The sequence below is a fragment of the Phyllostomus hastatus genome, unplaced genomic scaffold (genome assembly GCF_019186645.2).
Source record: "Phyllostomus hastatus isolate PE091 unplaced genomic scaffold, TTU_PhHast_1.1 phas_scaffold_200, whole genome shotgun sequence".
Classification (NCBI taxonomy): Eukaryota; Metazoa; Chordata; class Mammalia; order Chiroptera; family Phyllostomidae; genus Phyllostomus; species Phyllostomus hastatus.
This window is the reverse complement of record NW_025334016.1, coordinates 4,666,394-4,672,471: the sequence shown is the minus strand read 5'-3', so window position 1 is coordinate 4,672,471 and position 6,078 is coordinate 4,666,394. Positions and strand designations below refer to the sequence as shown.

Below are 6,078 nucleotides of genomic sequence, written 5' to 3'. Positions count from 1 at the left end.
CTCTCTCTCTCTCTCTCTCTCCCTCCCTCCCTCCCTTCCCTCTCTAAAAATAAATAAATAAAAAAAGAAAAAAAAGAAAAAAGTGATTTAAACAAAAAAAGTAAGTGAAAAGACAATCCATAGACTAGGAGAAAATATTTGCAAATCATATATCTGATAGGGGATATATGAAGAATATATAAAGAACTCTTACAACTCAATAATAAAAAGACAAATTAAATTACTCATTTAAAAACGGGAAAAGGATTTGAATAAATGTTTTTCCAAAGAAGATATCCAATTTGCTAATAAGTACAAGAAAATATATTCAACATCATTAGCCATCAGGGAAATGCAAATCAAAACCATGATGAGAAATGACTTCAAATGATACAGCAACTTTGGAAAACGGTTTGGCAGTACTTTAAAATGTTAAATGGAGAATTTTCCAAATGCCCCAGCAACTCCACTCCTAGGTATATACCCAAGAGATATGAAAACATATGTCCACAAGAAAACTTGTACACAAATATTCATAGCAGCATTATTCATAAAAAACGAAAAGTAGATAGAAACCAAATGTCTATCAACTGATGAATGGATAAATGTAAAAATGTAGTCTATCCATATAATGGAATATTACTTAGCAATAAAAAGAAATAAATAGTAACACATGTTACAAGCTAGATGAACCTTGAAAACAGTCCAATGAGTGAAGAAGCCAGACACAGAGGACCACATATAATATGATTCCACATTTATGAATATATGGAATGTCCATAATAGACAAATCCATACAGAGAGACAAAGTAGCTTAGTGGTTGCCAAGGGCTGGGGAGGAGGGTGGAAGAAGGGAGTATGGAGTTTTTTGGGGGGGTGATGAAAATGTTCTAAAGTTGTGATGTTTGTACAACTCTGAATATACTAAAACAAACTATACACTTCAAATGAATGAATTTTCTTCTGCTTCCAGTCCTTTATTCCAGAAGTAGCTTTCTGAGGTAGTACATGGGTTAGTGTGGTCTTTGTTAGCTTTCACCATGGCATACCATGGCATACCATGGCCAGGGCCAAAAAGTGCAGAAGATGATGGTGCAGCCCATCAACCTTATCTTCAGATAGTTGCAAAGTAGGCCTTGGATTCAGATATGGCTTTATGAGCAAGTGATATGTGGATAGAGGGCTGTGTCATTAGTTTTGATGAATACACGAACCTTGTATTAGATGATGCAGAAGAGACTGATTCTAAAACCAAGTTAAGAAAACAAGTAGGTCAGATCATGCAAAAATGAGATAATATTACTCTCCTTCAAAGTGTCTCCAACTAGAAATGACTAATGAAGTGAGAAATTGTTAAGCAATACAGTTTGTGTTTTTTAGGTGTTCTGTGTTGTGGCTATAGTCCTTGAACATTTATTCACATTATTTTAATTACCCTTTTGTTATTACCAAGCAACAATAAATGCTATGTGATTGTTTTTATTAAAAAATAAATAGCCCTGGCTGGCATAGCTCAGTGGATTGAGTGCGGGCTGCGAACCAAAGTGTTGCAGGTTCGATTCCCAGTCAGGGCACGTGCCTGGGTTGCAGGCCATGACCCCCAGCAACCGCACATTGATGTTTCTCTCTCTCTCTCTATCTCCCTCCCTTACCTCTCTAAAAATAAATAAATAAAATCTTAAAAAAACATAAAAATAAATAAATAAATGAGTGAATTATACGGTATATGAATTATATTTTAATAAAGATGTCAAAAAGAAACTTCTTGCTTCAGACCAACAATACATTTATTTTGCACATGAATCTATAACTTGAGCAGACCTCCTATGGGACAGCTCACCTATGCTCCACTTAGTGTCAGCTGAGGTGGCTCAAAGGCTGGGGCTGGAATCATTGGGAGGCTCCTTTACTCACATGTCTGCTTCGGCGGTTGATGCTGGCTGTTGGCTGAGACTCCATCTGGGATTGTCAGCTGGAACACCTACACTCTGCACGTGGCCTGGGATGCTTCCCTACATGGTGGCTGGGTTCCACAGGCCAGCATCCCTAAAAGAGGTGGGACCACAGAGAAGCTATCTTTCCTTTTTATGCCCTACTTCTGAAACTCACACATTGTCACTCTCACCACATTCTATGTGTTAGAAGTGAGTAACTGAGGCCAGCCTGTGTTGAAGAAGAGACTGATTAGGTTCCATCTTCTGTGGAAAGAGGGTCAAATAATTCGGAGGCTTGCTTTAAAACCATCACACTCCCTTTGCCTCACACATGCTCAAAATCTTTACAGACAGGAAACCATTCCATGAGTATAAACCAAGGGACCACACTGAAATGACTTCAGAGAACACAGGGCAAGGTAAAGGACCAGTTTGGGCCAGATGCTCACATGTACTTGTCTTGGGGTTACCCCAGAGGATGGCAGGGCCTGTGTGAACTGAACAGTGTCCTGTCTGAAGGGATCAATGCTACTGTGAGATAGGCCATTGCTGCAGTGCAACTCCGGGTTGCCAACTCTCCAGATTTTTCAGAAAAGAAGCCAGTAATCTGGATTTGTATGTGAACCCTCACAATCATTTATGCCACTGATAAAACATTGTGTAGGCTGAACAAAAGCAGTCTGGTTAGGCCTGGGCCCACCAGTTTGTAAACTCTGGTGTAAATTCATGGAGATTTTTTTTTCATTCACATGGAAATATGGAATAAAAGTTTCCAGAATTGTACTCCCCTGTGGTCCTAATGATTCACCCCTGCTGCAGGGGCAGAGAGACCATATCAACAACCTCAGCCACAAATGCTCCCCAGAGAAAAAGTGCAGTGAGGCCACTGAGCCTGGGGTCCTGGTTCATTTTCTGGTAACTAAATAAGTGAAGCCAGTGTAGAGAATGAACTTAAAAAATACCTTTAATTTAAGAATTCTAAATTTTTTATTACACAAATGAACTCCAAGCCCATGGGAGTAGGAGAGGCCAGGTATTGGTGAATATCCTTTCAACTTTCTTTTTCTGTATATATATTATATATATTTGTTTTGTTTTTTCTCATATTGTACAGGTGCTCTAATTTTAAAATATTTTATTTATTTATTTTTAGAGAGGGGAAGGGAGGGAGAAAGAGAAGAAGGGAAATATTGATCAGTTGCCTCTTGCATGCCCCCAACCGGGAACCTGGCCTACAACCCAGGCTTGTGCCTTGACTGGGGAGTTGAACCAGAGACCTTTCAGTTCACAGACCAGAACTCAATACACTGAGCCACACCAGCCAGGGCTGTACAGGTATTTTATAAGTAGCTTTTTACACATAATATATCATGAACATTGTTCCACATTAATAAGTATGCTTCTCTGTTATTATTTTTGATGATTAACATGGTAATTTACTGTAGTAGGATGTATTTAATTAATGTCTTATCATACATGTCAGGAATAGTTTTGGACTTGAGGACCAAAAACAAAAAAGTGAACAACCACACATGAATAAACTATTAGTGGCTTAAATAAGACAGAAACTTAAAGCTCATTTATACCAGGGAAGTCTATAGGTAAGCAGGACTGCATCTGCATACCATCTATTGGCTCTGCCTCTCTCAACACACCGCTTTCATGTCATGGCTTACTAAAGGAGGAGGCAGCTGTTCCGAGCAGACTGGATGCATTTAGGTGAGGCAGGCACTCAGTCTCACTTCAAGGAACTCTCTGAAGACTGTGGGAGCACCATTTTCCACATACTAGTCCCAGTCTCTTCCCACTTTCTCACTTCCAGCTCCAATCTCTCCCTGGCTGAGGCCCTTGTGCTGTTTTGGAGTCCCCAGCTGAACCCTCCCCCTCTGTTACCTGAGACCTCCAGGCAGACACCAGATACCTCAACCCCACACAATGCTTCCCACCACTTGTCTGTTCCCATTCACAGCTCTGCTGTCTCTGAGGACCTCTGGGTTACCCAAAATCAAACCATGATTGGCTGCAATGTCTCTCAAAACTTCTCTCTTACTTTTCCAGACCAAAGCCTAGAATGCAGGTCATTCAGTGCCCAGCAGCAAGGCTGGGAGGCTTCAAATACTTGCATTCACCTCCCCGACAGCACTCTTTCCCTCCAAAGCATCCAGGGCACCTCATTCCCAATTCCTCTCTCCACCACCTACCCTTCTACACCAACCTTTCCCAATCTTCTCTTCTCCCAGAGGTGTGGCTTCACCTTCATACTTACTCCCCCCTTTAGCTCTTTCAGGAACCTCCCCCAACATTACACTTCTAAAAAGAAATAAAATAAAGTCAAGCCCAGACTAGTGTGGTTCAGTTGGTTAGGCCTCGTCCCACAAAGTGAAAAGTCATGGGTTCAATTTCCAGTCATGGTACATGCTTGGGTTTTGGGCTCTGTCCCTTGTCAGGGCATGTATGAGACACAACCGATGGATGTTCCTCTCACATCCATGTTTCTCTCCCTCTTTTCTTCTCTCTAAAAGTAAATAAATAAAATCTTTAAAAAATAAATTAAAATTTTAAAAAATGAAGTCCATTGTAAGTCATTGCCTAAAATCCATGCTTAAAATGAAACTTCCAGAGACTCATGAGGGCCTCATTTCTTTTTTCGTTCCTGGAACAAGACAGACACACTATATCTCTGCCCTGAGATATCATAAATTCCTTGAAGACAATAGCCCACCTTAGTACAGAGTGTCCTCAGTCATCTGTATACAATGGCCCCTCCAGGCTCACTTTGAGTACACTGGGCAATCTACCTGTAGGAATGTGTATTATCTCTCACTAAATTGCATGACCTTTGGGGTTGGAGTTTTCTTTGCATTCCCTTTGCCCTAGCACCAGGCCTGAGTACCATGCAGCCATATTTTCCCTTACAAAGAGGAAGTTACCTACAGTTTTTCACAGAAACTATTTTATCAAAATGTAATGTACAAAGTGTACACAAATCATAAATATATATCTTTTAAAAATATTTTATTATTTACTTTTAGAGAGAGGGGAAGAGAGGGAGAAAGAGAGAAAGAAAAACATCAGTGTGTGAGAAATACATCAATTTGTTGCCTCTTACATGCCTGCTCCCAACTGGGGACCTGGTCTGCAACCCAAGCATGTACCCTGACTGGGAATTGAACCAGCGACTTTTCGGTTTTCAGCCCCTCTTGTAATCCAGTGAGCTACACCAGTCAGGGCTATATCTTGATGAATACCCGAATTTTCACAAACAGAACACAACCTTATAACCAGCAGGCAGTTGAACCAGAACATGACTAGCACCAAGAACGCCCTTGATGCTTGCCCTCTTCCAGTTGCCTCCCCAAGTGTAATGCCTAGCTTGTGTTTTAACATGATAAATTAGTTTGACTGGGTTTTATAGTTTATATAAGTGGAATCCTACTGGGCATATCCTTTTGTCTTTGGCTACTTTTATTCAACATTAGTTTCTGAGATTTACATGCGTGGTTATGCATGGTGGTAGTTTGTCACTCTCATTGCTATGTAGTTTTCCATTCTGTGAACATTCCCCTAAATATTGATTCATTTGAATTGTTGCAGTTGTCTTATATTATTTGAATCCCAACAAAACATCTTGCTTTGGAGGACACTCTCAAAGACTTGACTTTGAACAACAAAGTGGTGTTTGGGGAAGACCCATTAAACGGAAATAGCCTCGATCAATGCTGGCTTGTAATGCTTAGAGTGGTCACTTAACAGAATTGGTTTACAAGAGGAAAAGAAAGCCCTGGCTGGTGTAGCTCAGTGGATTGAGCACCAGCCCTGCAAACCAGGGGGTCTCTGGTTCAATTCCCAGTCAGGACACATGCTTGGGTTGTGGGCCAGGTCCCCAACAAGAGGTACATGAGAGGCAACCACACATTGATGTTTCTCTCCCTCTCTTTCTCCCTCCTTTCCCCCCTCTAAAATAAATAAATAAAATCTTTAAAAGAAAAAGGAAGGAAAGAAAAATAAAAGAAAGGATGTTTTCTTAGCCTGTCGGAGCTCCTATCACAGAGTACCATAGACTAGGTGGTTTATAAACACCCATTTATTTGTCATAGTCCTGGAGGCTGGGAAGTTCGAGATCAAGGCAATGACAGATTTGCTGTGAGAGAACCCACTTCCTATT

The 6,078-nt window shown here is 40.6% G+C and overlaps 1 pseudogene; it reads left to right on the top strand.

Annotated features, from left to right (window-relative positions):
- Nucleotides 1-1,029: 1,029 nt before the first annotated feature.
- Nucleotides 1,030-1,307, top strand: LOC123832813 (annotated as a pseudogene).
- Nucleotides 1,308-6,078: the final 4,771 nt, after the last annotated feature.